This window comes from Panthera pardus, unplaced genomic scaffold (genome assembly GCF_024362965.1).
Source record: "Panthera pardus isolate Hobbes unplaced genomic scaffold, ASM2436296v1 HiC_scaffold_5, whole genome shotgun sequence".
NCBI classification, from domain to species: domain Eukaryota; kingdom Metazoa; phylum Chordata; class Mammalia; order Carnivora; family Felidae; genus Panthera; species Panthera pardus.
Window position 1 is genome coordinate 1,040,976 of NW_026526980.1, and position 20,259 is coordinate 1,061,234.

The 20,259-nt window shown below is 41.9% G+C and overlaps 1 protein-coding gene and 1 long non-coding RNA gene across 25 annotated transcripts in view; both read left to right on the forward strand.

Annotated features, from left to right (window-relative positions):
* Window positions 1-20,259, forward strand: part of RBFOX1 (RNA binding fox-1 homolog 1) — a 2,061,409-nt gene that overhangs the window by 949,159 nt on the left and 1,091,991 nt on the right. The window lies entirely within an intron of this gene.
* On the forward strand, window positions 5,995-19,418 carry LOC109278461 (uncharacterized). The gene is made up of 3 exons (XR_002085674.2): window positions 5,995-6,274; window positions 16,440-16,532; window positions 17,352-19,418. It is a non-coding gene; the product is annotated as an uncharacterized LOC109278461 (long non-coding RNA).

The following is a 20,259-nucleotide window of genomic DNA, read 5'->3' on the forward strand; positions in this document are numbered from 1 at the left end:
CATGGTAAGCCAGGTCTACAACAGGGAAACTGATGGAGGAAATACAGAAAGGCAGGCCTTCCAAGGCTTATGCAGAGTCATGGAGAGAGTGGCAGTGGTAATAGTTCAGGCCACTAGTGAATCCAGGAGATAGCATGTGGTGCTTTTCAGCAGCCAGACTGGGCATCTTACTAAACATTATGTGTGTGGTCAGGGGTTAGAGAAGTCTGCAGACAGGTGTCAGGGGCACCTGAGGTGTGTGCAGGGGATCTAAAGGGAGGCAAGTAGGAAGGTGAGGTCAGGGTAAATAGAGGCCTTAGATGCGTTGAGGACTTGGCAGGCATTGCAAGGACTTGGGCATGTAGTTTGGATGTAATGGGAAGCTGACCATCACAGAGATCTGAGCCTCTGGTCTACCTTTTACCCATTTTCTCATCTGTAAAATGGGGTTAATACTAGTAACTTGTAGAGTTGTGAGAATTTCAGGAGAGTTTAGCAATTATTTATATTGTATTGTATTATATTATTTATATTATATTTATTATGTTATATTATATTATATTACATTACATATTATATATTTACCACCTGTACTAAAATCTTCAGTAAGCACAGGATTTACTGAGGAGTGACTTGATCTCACTTGTGTAATAAGATCCCTCTGGCTGTGGTTTTGAGAAGAGAGAAGAGGTCAAAGACAGAAATAAGGAACCCCATTGGGAGCCATTGCGCTGGTTCGGGTGAGAAAGGATGGCGTCTTGGGACCAAGGGGGACTGTGGATGCAGCTAAACATGCAGGCTTTGTATAGGTACAGCTCATGGGATTGGCTGGCAGAATAGATGAGAAGTCAGAGAGAAAGACAGGAGTCAGGAGTAAGAATTGGGAAGCTTTGCTTTTGTTTTGCCTTTAACATTATACGTTGTTAGAAGGACAACTGACGGATCTTTAAAAAAAGAAGTCACTATTTCAGTTACTACCGCCAACAGACACTGCACAGTGGCCCCCATCTCCCTATTCTCCTGCCACTTTTCTCATGGGGCTCAGACCTGACTGGCAGGTGATGGGGCCCAGAGGCCAGTCTGTGAATGAGGGAGACCTGCCGGACTCAGGATTTCTCATCCCTCCTTTTCTGGTTTCCTATGGCTGCTATAACAAATGATCACAGACTCAGCATTTTAAAGCAGTAAGAATTTTGGATATCAAGAGCTAAAACTGAAGTGTGAGCAGGCCTGTATTTCTTCTGGAGGTCCCAGGGGAGGATCCATTTTCTTACCTTTTCCAGCTTCTGGAGTCTCCCACACCCCTTGGCTTGTGGTTCCTTCTGTCTTCAAAGCACATTCCCCAACCTCTGATTCCATTATCACATTTCCTTTTTCTCATATCTGACATCTTCTAAGCGCACCTGCGGTAACACCGTGCCTACCTAGATCGTTCAGTTTGATCTCTCCGTCTCAAAATCCTTCATTTAATCACACCCACAAAGTTCTTTGTGCCATATAAGGTAACATATTTACCAGTTCTGGGGATTAGGATGTGGATATCTTCGCGGGGGGGGGGGGTGCATTATTCTGTCTACCACATTTCCAATGGCCATTGCTTTCTTACTCAGTTGGGCTCCTTACCCATCTCTCTTTTTTCTGTGAGCATCAAGGCTCATTAGTATTCCTGCAAATGGGTCCAGCCCATAATTTTGTCTCACATGCCTGATTGTCCCTTAGCCTTAAGCTGAGAACTATGATCTGTGACCTGTACATTAATTAACCCATGTAACTCTATTGGTTGATGTACATTGTGCATGTAGTTTAGTGCTTGCCATATAAGAAGCAACTACAAATATAGAATTCAGTCTATTCTTGCAATCTATAAATATAATTTTGAATCATGATTCTGTCACTTTGCTTGTGAGCTAACTCTTGGTCTGCACCATCTGCAAATTTGATAAACCACATCTCTCAGGTCCTCATTCCCATTGTTGATAAAAATGCTTACCCAGAGGCTCTGGCTTGGCTTTCCAATAGCTCATTGCCTGTGTGTTATATTTTTCAGAGGAAGTCTACACACATCATTGCAGTTAATTCTTCTCTTCCAATAATTTGTGGCTAATCATTTATCATTCAGCATTTGCTAAGTCTGCTATGTGCAAGGAAACCCGTGTCGATTAAATTATAAACTACAAACAGAAGACTTGCTTCCAGGTAGCTTAAGAATCCACTCAGAAGGTATGGACATTACACACATGGCTGCTCCATTTGTTACCAATCTGGGGCAAATGGGTGAATCAGTCATAAATCTAAGTCATGCCCACATTCCTTACCTTCTCTTTACAGTTGACTGAACACAATGCTATACTCAGTCTCAGCAATTCTCAGCCCATCAGTCTAGAACCTTAAATAAGCAGAAGAATTTGCTTACCGTCACTTTTTTTTAGTGAACCCATGTTACCTCCTAAGGATCACCCTTGCTCCTTCCGAGTGGTTTCAAGCTATCCATTAGCAACGTGCTGTAGAAGAGGCATCGGGCATCATGCTTAGCATTTCATGGTGGGTAGCATCCACCCTGTTTACACTTACCCAGTTCCACGTGTTTTACCTTCTCTCCTGTTAACCTGAAATTGCTCGTAAATCACTGTATCTAATTCTGCAGTCTCCATGCTTGCAAGACTTTATGGTACATGGGACACAACTGGCGAGTCTGGATTATTAATTTCAATTAGATTAGGAGCTGTGCTTGTATGGCCGATGGTAGTCAAATAGTAGAGGGACTGATCTCAGATGTGCCATTTATCTAATTCCAATGTTACATAAGTTTATGATTTGTTTATGACACAGACCATGACTTCTCTTGCCACCAGTCTTTTCCCCCCCACCCCGAACTTCCCATATATGATAACTTCCATTCGCCTTATTGTTGTTTGAGGTTATTCTCGTGGGGAGAACGTTCAAAAAGCCAATTAGAATGGTTAAATCCTTCCCTCTCTTTCCCCCTGCAAACTTGATTTTCAGTGTATTATAGACAAACTCTTTTCTTGACTCTTGGAAACACAAGTAGGAGAACATGAAAATATGGCAAATGCTTTAAAAAAGAAATAAGCACTTTCTCTTCTGGTTAGAAAGATAAATGTTGGTCAGTAAAGTTAAATAAATGTTATACCTGTTTTAAGAGAGGTATTGACTATGGGATGCAAGAGCTACCCTAATTAAAATTGGCTGTTGGAGTGGTAATGTAGTATCTTGAGTTGCTAGTGAAATGATTTTCCTTTTTTTCATTACACCTTCTTTATATTGGACTATGTTATACTACCAATAGCAGCAAACCCCAAATACCTGGAAGATGCAGTGTACTGCCCTTCACTGGCATCTTGAAGAAAACAAATATTTAATTCCCTCCTACATGTTGCAGAATTGAGCTTCTTCTAAAATGCACTTCAGGGGTGCCTGGGTGGCTCAGCTGGTTAAATGTCCGACTTCGGCTCAGGTAATGATCTCACGGTTTGTGACTTCAAGCCCTGCATCAGGCTCTGTGCTTACAGCTCAGAGCCTGGAGCCTGCTTCAGATTCTGTGTGTGTGTGTGTCTCTGTCTCTCTGTCTCTCTCTGTCTGTCTCTCTCTCTCTCTCTCTCTCTCTCTCTCTCTCTCTCTCAAAAGTAAATAAACATATGGGGTGCCTGGGTGGCTCAGTCGGCTGAGCGGCTGAGCATCTGACTTTGGCTTAGATAATGATCTCACAGCTGGTGAGTTCAAGCCCCGTGTTGGGCTCTGTGCTGCCAGCTCAGAGTCTGGAACCTGCTTCAGATTCTGTGTCTCCCTCTCTCTCTGCCCCTCCCCCCTCACACTCTGACTCTCTCTCAAAAAGAAACATTAAAATTGTTTTTAAAAAACACTCTAAACAATTTTGCCAGTATCCTGCATGTTTTTCATCTACTTTTTTAAAACTAGGTTTTAAAAACCTAGTTTATTCACCAAATAGGTTCAAGTTTGAATATTGTTTTCTTTTAGGGAAACAATGGTCATCCCTTTACCTATTGCCGTAATTGGAATCAATCAATAATTTCTTTCTGTCATTACTTCTGTTAGACTGTAAGCTACTTGAGGAGAGAGTTGGTAACTCATATCCCCCAAGCCACATTGAGCAACTGCATTATAGTGGGAACTCAATGAATATTTGTTGAATGAACGAAAATAGACACAAAACAGTACATTCATTCTGAACAGTCAGGCTATGGGAAGAGTCACATTTGTGTAGGGAGTGTACAGAGGTCGTGGCATTTAAACAAACTGACAACGGGGGGGGGGGGGGTTTATTACACATTTTCTCTCTAGTTGTGGGCATGATCCTGCTTTAGTCCCGCAAGCCCAGAAACAGAAATGTCTATTTTTGAGTTGCTATATATAGAGAGAAGAAACAGTCCCTCTGAATGTGGAGTTACTCAGTATTTTTGGCTCTTTGGCTATTTTCAAGGTTCTTCATCTGGACTTAAAAACCAAATTAATAGGCTATCGTTTCCTCTCATCTTTTACACAGACACTATTTTGGGAGCAGATACATCACCCCAGCCACATCAGTGAACAGACTGTTTTCACTCTTGTAACACGAATGGTCACCCAAAGCATCTTCTCTCTCATGCTCCAGTAATTCACTACTGACCTGCATTGACTTTATTTACTTTTATTAATTTAAGCTAAGTGAATTTTATTTTCTATGAGTGTCTGTGTGAAACTAAGCACAGAAAACCTGTTTGTGCTTAACTCATTTTGTTTGCATCTTCCAAGCCCAAGTTGTTCTCTGGTTTTGGTTTTTGTTTAGTTGTAAGTTGTGCTTGATCAGTGTCCTCAGCACCAAATTTGACAACTAGAAGTGCTTCATAACTCACTGATGCCATTTCAGCCCCATTTATTAGGATTGCCAGGAATTGTCCTTCTTTTGGAGCCACAGACCAGCCGTTTCTGTAGATAGTATGTGAGTGAGACTCTTCAGACAGGACAGGGAAGCTTCCAGCCTCCTGATCTGGACTCTTGAGTTAGGAAACTGTGACTGGGCCCAGTTCCTCTGCTGTTAACTCTGGGGGAGTGCCTGGGTTAAGAGAGCTTCTGTTTATACTGATGTCTCATCAAAAACCATGCCACTTATGAATTCCCATCAATGTCTTTGATAAACCCAAGTTGGAAGGAAATAAAAAAAAGACTCACAATCTACTAACTGCTAGTTATCTAATAGGTAGAATTTAATAAATGCCACACACTGTGCTAAATGCTTCACAGGCATTATCTTAGTTTGATCCTTAGACAAACCTGTTTGAGATATATGTTTGTTCCCCTTTTAAAGATGAGGAGTGTGAGGCTCATAAAGGGTGACTTTTACCTGTTCAAGCTGCTCAGCTAATAAGTGGTGAAATTTGGGATTCATACCCAGGCAATATGGTTTCCATGCCTTTCTCCACAGGCTACTGCTTCTCAGCTTCAGGAATATGGCCAGAATGCCATGTGAAGTTCTGTAAGTTAGTTCTTTAGACTATCCAGGTTTCATAGTAGCCTGGGATCCTTAGGAGTGAATTGCTTTCACTGTTTTTAATTAACCTTAGGACTTACCCAGTGTATCAAGTTTCTTACAGTCCCTTCTCCTGCTCTAACTTCTTAAAATCCTCTGAGTTGAGGTTGGTGTTATTTGGTCACATACGAGGAGGTCAAAATCAAGAAGTAGATGTTTAGGCATTCAGTAGAGATTTACTGAGCACTATACAAGAGCTTTAGCTTGGGTGTAAGCAACTCAATGACGACAGAGGCATGGATTGTACCATCAAGGACCCCAGGCATCATCTTACACTCCCCACTGTATCTGCAGTTCTTAGCACTATGCATGGCTCTGGGTTGGTCATTTGTAAATATTTACTAAGTTTCGCAACTGATGATGTGGCCAGTGGATGACTATTGGTGAAGGGCATTTTTTCTTTCTTTCTTTTTTTAATTTTTAATTTTTTTTTTGCTGATTGTGACTTCAAATTCTGCACTCTTAGAACATTCTGAGCTTTTGTAGGTTTGAGAGGTATCCTGGAAACTGACCCCAGATGAAAATTAATCCTGCCCATTTTTATAGGATAGCTGTGTTATAAAAACCCATGTGTTCAAGGGCAGCTAGGTCCTACCCGAGCCCCCCAATGCCTCTTGCAGTCTGAAGGCTGTGTTCTCATTGAGGTCAGCCACGTACTAGGAAGGAGGATGAGACTACAGGACGGTCAGGGCAGATAGCACATCCTTCAGTCTCCGATGAAAGATGCAAATGAAAACCGCCGTCATGAAGGTATAATCAAACACCATCCACCCACGTTAATGTAGATTGTCAGGACAGCCAACCTCTCCTTCCCTGGGAGTCTGACAGGCGTGATTAACATGCTGTGAGCTCGGCAGAAATCACTGTGGCTCTTACTTTGGGCTGTGCCTCTGCTTAGGCCCTGAAGAAATGTCCAGGCAAGTGATGGGATTGTGGAAGAATGAGAGCTATCCACTGCCTGCCTCCAGCCCCTGCCCTTTGCATATTTGGCTGGCCAGGTTATCCAACTTGTAATTTGGTGAGGGGGAGGTGTTGACTGGAGCTCAAGGCAATATACCCTCCCTGATTCTTTCACAAATTGTTTCCCCAAACCACTATTCTCCTGAGTGTGTCTCAGAACTACTTTCAGTTGCTAAGCAACCCACAAGCAGCTCCAGCCCACAATATTTCATAGACGTGTAGGCATGTTCTTTGGGGGTGCTTCCCCAGTCTCCCTTTCCCCCAGAGCTACCACTTCGCAAGCTCCTGCCTTCTGTTTTGCATACATGTCTGAATGGACCAAGGTGAACATCATCTAATCCAAGTGCATCTCACATGTCGCCCAGACCACCAGGTCAATCTGATTCCCTCTCAAAAATTTCAATGGAGAGATAAGACCAATACTCAGAAAGTGTTGAACTAAAACATTGTGTAAACTTGGGACTCAGGTGGCCATGTTCAAATACATGCATGTTGATGAGCATGCAGAAGCATTTAGTCCACAGCATGAAGTAGGATATTGGAGAGGAGAGGAGGGAGAGGAGAATCCTGGGATGTGAGGGAATATGGAGAGTACATGTCTCGTGTCTGCAGGAAAGTTGGGCTGACCTGTGTTTGAGGTTTGTCTGGAAGAATACGGGAGGTAAGGGGCTGGAGGGCATGTGCCAGGGAGTAGTTTATGCCTTGGCCTTTGGCATTTAGGCTGAGAAATTTGGAAAGAGGAGATATGTGAAATTAGTGGTAGGATCAAGGGTCTGGAGACATCAACAAGATTGGACAAGTGTGGTAATGAGCAGAATGAATGACCTAGAAAGATAGAAAGTAACACTCAGAACCTGAGATCCTTAGGTTTCAGAGGTGGTAAGAAGGTCACGGGTAGGTCCATTCAGTATTTGACTGAGGCAGAGTAGAGGATATTAATTAGAATTAATGATGGGAAAGACATGGGAGGCCAGAATGTTGGATGGTGACCAGTCGTGGTGGCTCAGAGGCACTAAGCCAACTGCTAATGTCACTGAGGGGGGATGACTGGGGTTGAGTGGGTGGCAGCCATGTCAGTGAGGGGGGATGACTGGGGTTGAGTGGGTGGCAGCCATGTCAGTGAGGGGGGATGACTGGGGTTGAGTGGATGATAGCCATAAGGTGGGATAGGTTTAATAAAGTCTGATGACATGTCTTTCGAGTGAGCCAGGATTCTGAAGGAAGAAGGGGAAGAGAGAGCGTAAGTGGGAAATAAATAGGACTCAGAAGTCCTGAGGGAGCTGGTTGTCTCCTGTGTATGCCGCTTCCTTACAGTCCTGTGCTGGACTCTCTCTCTCCACTTCTGTGCTTGTCAGCTTCATTTTCTTTCATTTCTGACTGCCTGTCTTACATAGCAAGAATGCAGCCCCAGTTTTACATTTCATAGCTTTGACCCCTGGAGAAAGATGGACTCAAAGCTCTGTCTCGCTCCAAGACTAGGGAAGGGAGTCTTGATACATACTCTTGATTCAGCCACTGGTGGGCAGGTGTGGATCATATATTACCAGTAGGGTGACTCTCTGTCAATAGGGTTAATTCCTAGAAAGATCCTATCTGCTGACAATTTCACATGTTTGCAGAACAACTTTCAAAAATTGGCCAAGCAATTCACAGGCTTGGTCTACAAGTTCTTTGGTTCCTTAAGGCTAATTATCTACCAAACTGCTCTCACAAACTGCCAAGTGATAGAAACAGTTAATGCTGTCCTACCGTGAAACATCTGGGTGGGAGAGCAGGGGACAGGGGTTGACTTTAGTGGTAGCCTCTCAGAAGTTTTCCTGTGTGGCACTTTAGTGCTTTAAGAGGTAGCATTTAAAGGAGAGTGATTGAATATTCGTATTTATAGTTAGAAATGAATACTCTTCTGTTTTCCCCCTAGAAACCCTCTTAGTGAATCCTTTTTTTTTTTTTTTGATATGCAGAAGTTATTGAAAAACGAGTCTCCTTTTGTCTTTGAAGTTCCCAACAATTCAAGCTTTGTTTCCATGATGTGTTTTCACATACCCACCCTGCTTCATTAGGTAGACATGGCTGGGAGGGCATTTTTTAACAGAGGGGTTCTCAAACATTGGAATCCAATAAAAAGACACATTCCTGAGTCCCACCCTCAGAGCTTCTGATTCTGAAATGGGTTCCAAACATCAGTATTTGGAACAAGAGCCTGGCAATTCTGCAGGACAGGAAAATAGTGCTTTAACATTTCATTAGAAAGGAACCTGTCAACCAGTTTTCAGTCCCTGGATTTCCCCAGAATTTTGTCACGTGGTCTTCACATAGATATGGGCAAGCCGTTGTTGGTTCTTCTATCCACAGCAAGGAAAGTTGTATTCATGTTATGCCAAACCCTGTCCAACTCAGAAGAAGTGTGAAGGCCTCCTTTTCTTCCTTTCCTCCTGCAAAATCCCCCCATCCTACCTTCTCATCTCCCCACTTCTTTCTACTACAACAATGAGAGAAAAACTGAAATAAACAAAAATGTTCCTTCTTTTATGAAAAGGTTCCTTCTGCTGCTAATCTTTCCATCCTCCCCACCCCCATCCTAGTCAAGTATGCCTTGTTTAGGAGGTTTTGCATTGTTTTGCTTTTTCCTTGTGAAGCATTTATCCCCAGAAACTCTCTAGTGCACAAGGACCTTTCTGAAAATCTCTCAAGGATGTAAGCGGGAGCCTTAACAATGCTTGAAAATGCCCAGTGTGCTCAGTAACTTCTCTCCCACAGGTAAAGGACGTCCTCACAAGCTTGTAGATGAGAGCCTCTAAGATGCACTTGTTACCAAGGACACAATTTTAATCAGTGATTTGTAAAGCTGAAGTGATAGGGGAAAATGTTCCTTCATTTATTAATTCATTCTCTAATTTGTGTCATCCGTCATCTATCCATCCAACAATCCATCTAGCTATCTAGTCATCCATCCATTCATCCATCCATCCATCTATCCATCCATCCATCCATCCATCCATCCATCCATCCATCCATCCATCCATCCAGTTAATGCTATTGAATGCCCATGTATCTGGCTAGAACCAAAAGTGATTATTTGAACACTGTTGCCACTTAAGAAACTCCTGGTGTAGTGGTAGAAACATATACGTAAACAGATTGTGTATAATGTATTGGTCCTTGGTAGCAGAGATACTCACAAGGTATCATGTGAAGTGAAGAAGGTATTCTGCTCTCTCAGTCTCTCATCTTAGTGTGGACCACAATTAAACTCAAATGTGCGTTTCTTTACTTGGTTTTTCACTTTCCCCAGGCACATTGTAAACTCCACAAAGCAAGGATGACATCTTCTTTATTCAACATGCTTCCCCCAGTACTAGACACAATGCATGGTGTGTTGCAGGCACTCAAGGGCTCAGAAAGCAATGTCCCAGGCAGAAGGCACAATAAGAGGAAAATGTCAAAGAGGAAAAAAGATAGGTCTGTGGTGCAGAGCAAATGAAGGATGTGAGGAGTGCCAGGGAAGGGACAAAAACTACCTTAATTTTATTAAAGGGTAAAATGCAGGGTTAGAGCCAGCAGAATACTAAAAAATGACAGTTCCCATATGATCTGATGAGCCGGGGCTTTGCCATTTGTGGGAATGGGGACTCGCATGAAGTTTTTTTTTAATTTATTTAAAAAAAATTTTAATGTTTATTTCTGAGACAGAGACAGAGCGTGCTCGAGGGAGGGGCAGAGAGAGAGAGAGAGACAGCGAGACAGAGAGACAGAGAGTCCTAAGCAGGCTCCAGGCTCTGAGGTGTCAGCACAGAGTCCGATGCGGGGCTCAAACTCACAGACCGTGAGATCATGACCTGAGCTGAAGTCGGCCGCTCAACTGACTGAGCCACCCAGGCGCCCCTCACATGAAGCAGAAGAAAGGATAATTGGATTATCATTTTCCACCTGTTTCTCTGGAGGCTGAGGGGAAAATGGATCTGAGGGAGATTGAATCCAGGGGAGAAGTCAGGAAGCCAAGGTACACACTTCAGGCTGATAAGATTCCAGTAGACATATGTGGGAGACATTCATGGCCAAGGCTGCTGAGAGTGAGGGGCAAGAAGAGTGGTTTGGAATGACCTGCAGAGTTCCACCTTCAGGTGATGGGGTGGCTGGAGGTGCATCAACAGAGAAAGTGAGAACAAGAAATATGAGCCATCAGAAATGATGAATTTGGTGTGGGATTTTCTGGGTAATCATTAAGGGGCTTATGGGATATCACACAGAGCTATCTGGTTAACCATTGTGTTTATTGTGTTTATACATCAGGGAAAAACTCTCTCTGGGCTGGGGCTGTAGCATTGACATCAACAGGCTGGATGTGATTTAACCCATTATCATAGTCAGTACCACATGAGAGTATGTGTAGACTGAGATGAACAAAGCATTCTGGTGGGGGCCAGGAAAGCCCAGAGCATTGGAAATATCCTGCCAGCCTATCAAATCAGCTTCTGAGCTCTTTGAAGGTAAGGCTCATTTGATTCATCATCCTTATTAGCGAATACAGCATCTTACCCATAGTAATGCTTAAAAAATATTTGTGGTTTCTGGACTATTTGTCAAAAGTTTAAAGATTCCCAGATGAATAATTTCAAAGAGTCGGGGAATTTGGCTTAAACTGTATTGTTTTTATAAGATGATACATTTTAAAAACTAAAAAAAAAAATTCTTATGGGAGAGGCACACTAGTAACCTAGGAGCATTTTGGAATACTTTCTTTACTTGGCAGCTATGTATTAATGCCTTCTCTGTTCCAGTGGTGAGTGAGGCACACTGTGGGGGCAGAGCTGGGAGGAAATGATGGCCAATTACTTAAGGTTAGGGAGACTTAGTTGGCCTGATATGTAAAAGAGGGATAAGAATGTCTGCTTTTTAGCATCACTTATTCTTGCTAGTTATGTTTACTGTACAAAGCTACTTATACTTACTATATATAATATCCTAACTATACTTAAAGTCTGGAATGTGGTAAGGGCTGAAGGAAAACTAAACAGACAGGCATCATGATGGAATCATGATTACTTTACCTGTGCTACTTTGAAACAGCACATGCTGGAAGAGAGTTTAATGAGAGCTAAAAGTGTCCCGATTTCCCAAACCATTGCCAAACTGGGAGGCACACAGCCCCTGCCTAGAATACTAATAAGTAAGGGTTTGTTTTTTTCCTGTGATTTTCTTTTTCCGGGAGTGAAAAATGTATTTTCACTCTTTGTCATTTTAATTAAATCAAGTCTAGGAAAACATAAAATGCGAATCACATTCCTTTTCAACAGGAAAACTTTGAAAACTGTGCACCAGATTGCAAACTGTTAAAATTCATTCATTAAAAGTTCATGGTCTATTGGACTTTTTTTCCTTCAAGCATTACATTATGTACATTTCCTATCTGTGTTTATGTGACAGATTGTCTAACAGATTTCTTGTACAGTAGAGTTATATAGTCTGCCAGAAAGGCCTGGTTTGGAACCTGTGGCAATCAGTGAAATGGATTTGGAAATGTCATCTTGCTATCTAGTGGATAATTTAGTAATAATGGCCTAACAGATCCCTCAAGACCAACAATTATATACCTGTTTGAAGTTAATTGGACTATGCAGAAATGGGAGTTATATGAATTATATGTTATAAAAATTTGGTAGGCGTTGAATGGACTGACAGCACATTCTGGAACCTAGTATTGACTTTCAATCATTTTAATGTGCAGGCAGCAGTCGCCAGAATCCTTGGCTGTGGTTGTCTATCAGGGAAAAAGCGCCCATTTTTTGGACCATGTGCTAATTCTGTGTGTAGCCCCTTGAATGTGCATGTGTATTGTACATCTCTACATGCATGGACAAATCACATATTTATTTACACCTAAAGTTTGCTAATACCGAGCGTGAAAATTAGAATTCATAATCCAGATTTCTAAACCAGCCTTTATGCTATACCAAATGACTCTTAAGAGTTATGGGAAGGCTTTTATTTTTAGCAGTCAGTAAATTAAACCTTTTATTCATCATTCTGAAAGATGACGGTGAAGAGAACATCCGTTCTTTTTAATTTCAGGAAGGAGAAAAGGCAGCCATCCGATCACAGAGGGAACCCAAGTGATAGGGCTCATTCAGGAGGATGGCTTTACACATTTTTGTCACCCTCCTGTGAGTTAATTGGTCATCTCTGCTACCATAACAAGATATTACCGACAATACTAGGTGTCCCCCACCCCAATCCCCTGCCCCAGTCCCTCTCCCAATTTAAGCACCGTTGTTGGAGGAGTATTGTATTCTGGTTGCAAAGTTATTTCCCTAACTCAATACACTTTCTCTGAATAATTTTTTTATAAGGTACATCTGTTCAGGGTTTCTCAACCGTGGCACTTTTGACATCTTAGGCCTGATGATGTTGTTTGGGTGGATACATTCCTGTGCATTGGAAAATGTTGCACAGCTCCTGGATTTTCTAACCAGTAGCCCTCCCTTTACTTGTGAAAACCAGATGTCACCTGGCGGACAAAAATCACCCCCGTTGAGAGGCTTTGCTGTGTACTCACAGTGCTGTTATTTGGGCTATCATTAAAAAAAAATTAAGCATATATGCTCACATCGGATGCATTCTGCAGTGTGTGTGTGCATGTGTGTGTGTGTGTGCCTTCAGCCTTTTCATCGTATTACCTGTTTCCCAAATGCAAAGTACATTTGTAGCCTCTATTTTTGTACTGGCTCTATGTAACGTATTTAATTTTGAGTGCAGAGAAAGCAGCCATTTACAGTCATTTTAAATTTGATAAAGATTTAATGAGAGCGGAAAAAAAGACATACATTTCCATAAACTAATTTCAGCAGATGTGTGGATGGTTTTATATGAAACCACAATGAAAGAGAAGGTAGGGAGGCATTGTTAGGATAGAAAGATGTAAAGTCCTATATTTCTGTCATTGCAAGTATACTGTACGTTGTGCAGGCCTGGAATCAGAAGGGTAAAGCATCCTTACAACCCTGCATGAATGTCATAAGAGAGGAAAAAAAAGCTTTTGCAGAGGTAAAATGCAGCGTATAAAATACAATAGCTTCACTAGATGGTTGTACATTAAAGTCTCAGAATTAAATTATTCTGTCATCAAGCCATTCATAAAGAAACCATGTTCATTTCTCATGTCTGCCCCTATTGCCTTCTGTGGAGCGTTTGACACTTCAAAGGCCTGAAATGTAACAATTATTTTTGCAGGACTTGCAGTGGTTTTGTTTTGGGGTAGAACATTCCAGGTTGTGAGCTTCTTTGGAGGGCGGGCATATGGTTAGGTGTTGTTAAAGGCTCTAGGTAACATTTGTTTTCTGTTGACGGTGGCTAAGAGCAGAGTGGTTTTATTTTCTTGTAAACAGCTTCCTCCTTTCCGTTAGCTGAATCAGAGGATTTATTACCCCTTTGACTGCACACAGAGCCTTATGATGTGTGCTGGTCCATGGATGAGTAGCATGAAGAGGAAAAGTCCTCCCATCTTTTGGTGTCCAGCATTAACAATGGGTTAAATTTCTAATACAGAATTCTAGTGTCGTTTAAGAGTGATTCTACATGATTTAAATTCAAGCATACAGGAAAGGAAGAGTACATGGGAACCCATACTTAATTAGCCACATAATGTGGTTCCTATCAGGTTCTTGCTAATGATGAAGGTGGCTTGGCCTCACTGCCCCCTGAACCAGAAAGAAGGTGAGTATGAGAAGCAGTATTTCCGGAGGATTTTGAGAAAGCTATGTTTTCTATCCATTCCTCCAGCTATTGGAAAAGTGAGCGCTAAGGGTTCTAGGTCAGCAGAGATTTGGTGCGTGCATTGGATTGCATTAGTTCCTTCCTAGAACTCCTTTTATTAGATTGTAGTTTGGGGTAATACAAGGACCCCATGTCCAAGGATGTGGCAAGAAATAGAAATGTCCTCTGTGCCACTGTGAGGATGTGTCCTGGGTACTTACATTTCAAGTAACAGAAAGCACAGGGGCTAAAAATGCAAATGCCACCATGTTATCAGACTGCCCTGGGTCTAAACCCCAACTCTGCTTCTTAACTACAGCATTTCTCTTGACTCTGGTAAGCACATTTTCTCATCCGTGATACGAGGGATATGTTAGTGAGTGCCTGCATCGTGTATTGTGAGGCTCTCCTTACACACAACGATGCAATCAGGTGTAGCCTGAGTTCTCAGGTGATAGTGGCTGTCATATTTGTTACACAGCAAAATTTCCTTCTGCTTCTTGTTTGAATAATTATGATAAAATTGAATCATTGGTTCATCTTCGTAATATAGGTATTGTGTAAATTAATGATAAGATTCCCCTCTGTGTTGATTAGTAGGAAAATCCAGACAAAACTTTTTTGGCTCTCACATAGTGAACAGAGAGGGTCTTGTGTGTTCATATTAATGGAATTCCTGACATCAGTATGTTTCCTGCCCCCACTTTCACTTCTTCCATTTTATCCCCTATTAACAAGATAAATACACCTATTTTATTTTGTTGTATTGTGTTTGTCAGGATGAGCCGATTTAATCCTTCCTGGACCCAAGGTGGCAGGGGAATGAGTAATAAATAGATCAGAAATAAATGTAACCCCTGAAATATTGATCTGGTCTTATTCTTTATATCCCTTAAACAACAGGGGCCACAAACTCAAATATCCAGGCAGAGAGTGTCAATGAGAAACATAGGCTTAGTTTAAGTCAGCAAGACTTGGTTGGAGCTGTTATAAGCAGACGGAGTATTTTCCGTCCTCCTCCCAGGATCCCCCACCCTGGAGAATCTCAACCACCCCATTCCTGCCCTTCTTTCCTCAAGCCCACCTCTTCAGATTCAACATGGTGCTCCTTCAACTAACACAGATACTTGCTAGTTTTGCTCAAACTGTGCATATTGTTATCTTTTTCTTTTCTTTCTTTTGTTTTGAAGCAAATGACTATGTATGGAGTGGCCTAAGAATAGATCTTACACAAAGCTTTCTGTGGATGTGAAATAATAATAATTAATGATTGTGGGGATTATCAACATTAGAAATAAAGGTAGCTGACAAATGGAGCATTAGGTGTGTTCTGATTAACTCTGTGGCATGCTTCTGATTTTTTTTTTTTTACAGTTAGGTACTATTATCAGTGAGACTGTGGAGACACAAGGAGACAGTCTCACTCACCCTGGCCAAAGACCATTCGTTTATGTGTCTACCTCTTGGCATCTTGGTGTGCTGCCAAGCAGGGCACTGTACCTTCTGGCTGGTGTGACCACCTTCACCTGGAAGGATTTCCTGACCCTATAAACTAGATACTTCTTGGTCACCTTCCAAGATTCAGCTCACTGGTATCACCTGCCTTGGAAACCTTCCCTGTTCAGCCCACTGGGTTAGACACCTCCCCTCTGTCTCTCAGCCCACACAGCACCAAAGACAGGGCATGTGCAGATGGTGACAGAGCTGTGTCCCACAGGCCTCTGCCTGCCATCATTCCGTGCCTCCAGTGCCATCTTCTGTAGGCAACGGTGCTTGGAGAGCAGAGAAGACCCTCTGGGAAGCATCCCCCAGGGATCAAATGATGCCAGAAGCAAACCTTGGCTATAGGGGGTTAACAGTTTGGCCTCGGCAGGACGATTGTTTGAATGTGAATCCTACTGTTCTGTCTTGCTAGCTATGTGATCTTGGGCTAGTTATGAGCCTCTTTGTGTTTAGTTGCCACATCTGTGAAATGAGAAAAATAATTACATCCATCCCACAAGGTTACTGAGTGGATATGAGATGATGATTGTAGAGCTCTTAGCGCAGGGCTTGGCACATAGAAGGTGCTCATTAAATGTTAGTTACTATCTCCATGATTATTATAGCTTAGGTAGTAATGTTCAATATTGCTTAATGGGGAAACACCTCAGTTGATTAAATTGTTATTCATCTAAATCTTATTTCCTCCTCTTTCATTCCACAGACATCTCTGGGGCACAAAATGGACAAAGCCCCTACCTGTCCAGAGAGTATAATCTCCACCCATGCTGACAAATATGGCTGCCATGAGCCTCAGGTGGCTATTTACATTTACACGTAAATGAATTTAAATGAAATTAAATTAAAAATTCAGTACCACATTTCAAGTGGTTACTAGTCACATGTGGCTAGAGGTGCTCCTATTGGACTATATAGATAGATAGGACATTTCCATCACTGCAGAAAGTTCTTTAGGGCAGTGCTGGTCTAGTGGAAAAGAGAGATAATAAAAACGTAAACAAGTGTCTGAATTATCTAAGAATGCTGAGAATATGCTTCTTGAAGCCATAATTTCACCTAAATGTTGCGTTATTCTGCCCTGGAGCTGTTAATACTGTCAATTTGGGAAAGTGTGTGTGTGTGTGTGTGTGTGTGTCTCAATAGTGAATAGGTCTTGCTTCTCTCTGTTCTTCTCTTGCTCTCCCTCTTTCCCTTTGTTGTTCCCCACTTGTCCCTTTGTCCCTTTTTTTCTGCTCTCTCACACTCTCCCTCCTTGTATACCATGTACTTTTCTAGGGGAATGAAGTTCTTATTCTTACAGATTCTTAAGTCTGTCAGAGACCCAGGGTCTTAAATCTAACTGCGGCATAATGCCAGGATAGGAGCAGGGAAAAGATGAAACGTGGGAGGGAGGTATCATTCCTGCTTAGCGGTGATAGGAAAGGCTGCACAGACAAGGTTTACGCCCAGCCTTGACCTTCAGCAAGACTCTCAGCCTCCTGGTGAGTGACAGGCGAAATGTAAACAGGACCTATCTCTTAGAGGGCAGGAGTTCTATGAATGCAATTATTAATCACTGTGAAGCTGTTGTAAACTATTACCATAAAACAATGACACGCTCCTTTTATTCTCCTAGATCAATATTACTGAAAGGCCTTCCTGTCCCAGGCTTATCGGATAGACGGGCAACTCATATTGCCATAAATATATGATGACTTTTTCATCACGTGTTAACGGTCTTCAGCATTTCAGAAAGCACAAATATGTAGGTGGATGGTACCTGTGTTTGCTAATAGCTGTATTTGTTTTAATTTTATGATTGCCTTTATTCCATCTTTAGTTCTAAAAAGGCTTATGATAAAGGCACCGATTCAGTAAACCATGAGATTATTAAAACAACATAAATCATGTGAGCCTAACAATGGAAGTAGGGGAGAATAATGGTAAGAAAGAAGATGATGGAGGGTAAAAAGTTATACGAAGAAATCATAAGATTTCATTTACTTAAATTTATTAAGAATCTTAAGGCTTTGGGATTTTGATCGACGCCAAGGAGTAGGGAGGAAGATATAAATATGATTAAGACCAGGTTCTTACAAGTAGAGGAAATGGCTTAGAGGTAAAGACTTGGAGGTAAAGGGAATTATGTATTCTTGGAACAGAAAGTGGATCATTGTGTGTGTATGTGTGTGTGTGTGCACACCTATTTGAGTTTATTGATGATGATGGGGGAAAGCCACAGTCAATGAACCTAGAGATAAGTAAGGACCAGATAACTTAGGGCTCTGTTAAGGCAAGTTAAGGAGTTTAGCTTTTACTCTAAGGACAATTGGGAACCATTGAAGTGGATCAAATTTTCCATTTAGAAAGATAACTCTCCCTGCAGTGTGGAGAATGGATTGCAGTGGAAGGAGACAGGAGAGGAACATCAGTTAGGGGCTGTTGCAGGTGAGAAATGAAGGAAGCTTTGGGTGAGAATAATGGCCATGGGAGTGAAGAGAACAGGGTGGATCTATGAGATATGAGGCGGGACAGTCAATGTACCTTGTGGATTAATTGTGGCTCTCACCTTTCATTTTGGAAGGTTCTACATGGGTGCAGGTAACATTTAATGAGACAGCAGAAGTAGGAGTAGGAGCAAATATTGTGCCTAAGGGAGAAGAAGGCAAATTAAGCTGTAGGTATGATATTTAAGATGTTAGGAAGGCACTTGGGTAAAGTCAGATGTTTGGTAGGCAGTTGACTGTATGAACCTGACACTCAAATGAGTGGGATTAGTGCCATATTTGGAAGATTTGGAGTATATATGGTTTTTAAGTCACTAGAATAGAAGGAGTTATCAAGGTAGAGTTTGGAGTGAGAAGTGTGGAGGACCCAAGATCTCTTTGGATCCCAACATTGACATCAAGAGGTTTCCCAGAGGAGAAAGAAGTCCAAGCACTCATTAAAAAGTAGGAGTATCAAGGAGAAAATGACACAGCCTGTCTTACGATACTGTAGGGTACCTTGGTGCCGTAAACCATGGCACTGAGTGATTAACTCAAGGGGAACTCATACTGAAAAAAAGATGAGAACCCAGGACTCATCTCTGGGGTCTTGCATTATTTTCAGGTGACCTTGAATTTCTGAAAGTCCCCATGCCATTGTTTTGGTTTGAAATGGAGAGAAACGTGTCTTCAGTGATACACTGTGAATTACTGACTGCTTTTCCAGACATCTCAACTGTAACTTTAATCATCTGAGTGCTCGTTCTTATCACAGTTCCAGCAGTGCCCCAGGACTCATTAAATTGCTGGGGGTATTTGAAGGCATCCCAATTAAGGACCCATTTTATGTGCATAGTCGAAATCCTGGAAATTATTGTCTCATTTGAGACACAGGAGTAGGTGCTGATATCTGCTAGGATGAATGATAATGTGGACCCCAGTGATTTGCTGTCCTTCATCGTTTGATCTGCTTTAATGACCAGAGTGTAAGTCGCCAATTGTTGTGTGCAGATAGGTGTTACAAATGGAGTTGTAAATTCAGTTCCTTAAAAAAAAAAAAAGAGTGGGCATGATATTCTCCCCTGCAGTGCAGTTTATAGATGACCCTGGGGCCAAGTGAGATGAAGCCCAGAATGCCCTCTGAGGGATGGAGCGCATGGCCGTGCACATGAGCACACACAGACACAAGTTTAGGTTCTCAAAATTGATATAATTTCTTAGGGGCATGTTTGTAAATGAAGATATAGAAACTATTGGCATCCATTGCTGGGGAAGTTTGAGCAAGGGAACTCAAAGTTTTATGCAATTGGATTTTTGTTAGAAATTGTGTATTTCATGTTTCTTAGTACAGAAAAACTATGTATTATTCTGAGTTCTGGAAAGTCATTTAGAATGTGGAGCTTTTAAGCTGGTTGACATTACTCAGTAACACAGAGGGAAACATTCATGGTAGTTAAGGATTTGGAATCTGCAGAACTATGTCCACAGCTTGACTTTCTTATTTATTATTGGCCTGACATTGGAAAATACATACTTAATGCCTCTGAGACTCACTTTCTCCATCTTTAAAGCTTTGTTCATTAATTAATTCATTCATTCATTCATTCATTCATTCATTCATTCATTCAGAGAGGGAAAGATAAAGTGTGCAGGGGAAGGGCAGAGAGAGAGGGGGAGAGAGAGAATCCCAACCAGGCTCCGTGTTGTCAGCGGATAGCCCAACGTGAAGCTCGAACTCACGTACAGTGAGATCATGACCTGAGCTAAAATCAAGAGTTGGACATTTAGCTGACTGAGCCACCCAGGCTCTTTAAAATGAGGATGGTCGGGGCACCTGGGTGGCTCAGTCAGTTAAGCGTCCCCCTTCAGCTCAGGTCATGATCTCACGGTCCGTGAGTTCGAGCCCCGCGTCGGGCTCTGTGCTGACAGCTCAGAGCCTGGAGCCCATTTCAGATTCTGTGTCTCCCTCTCTCTCTGCCCCTCCCCTGTTCATACTCTGTCTCTCTCTGTCTCAAAAATAAATAAATGTTAAAAAAAATTTTTAAAAATAAATAAATA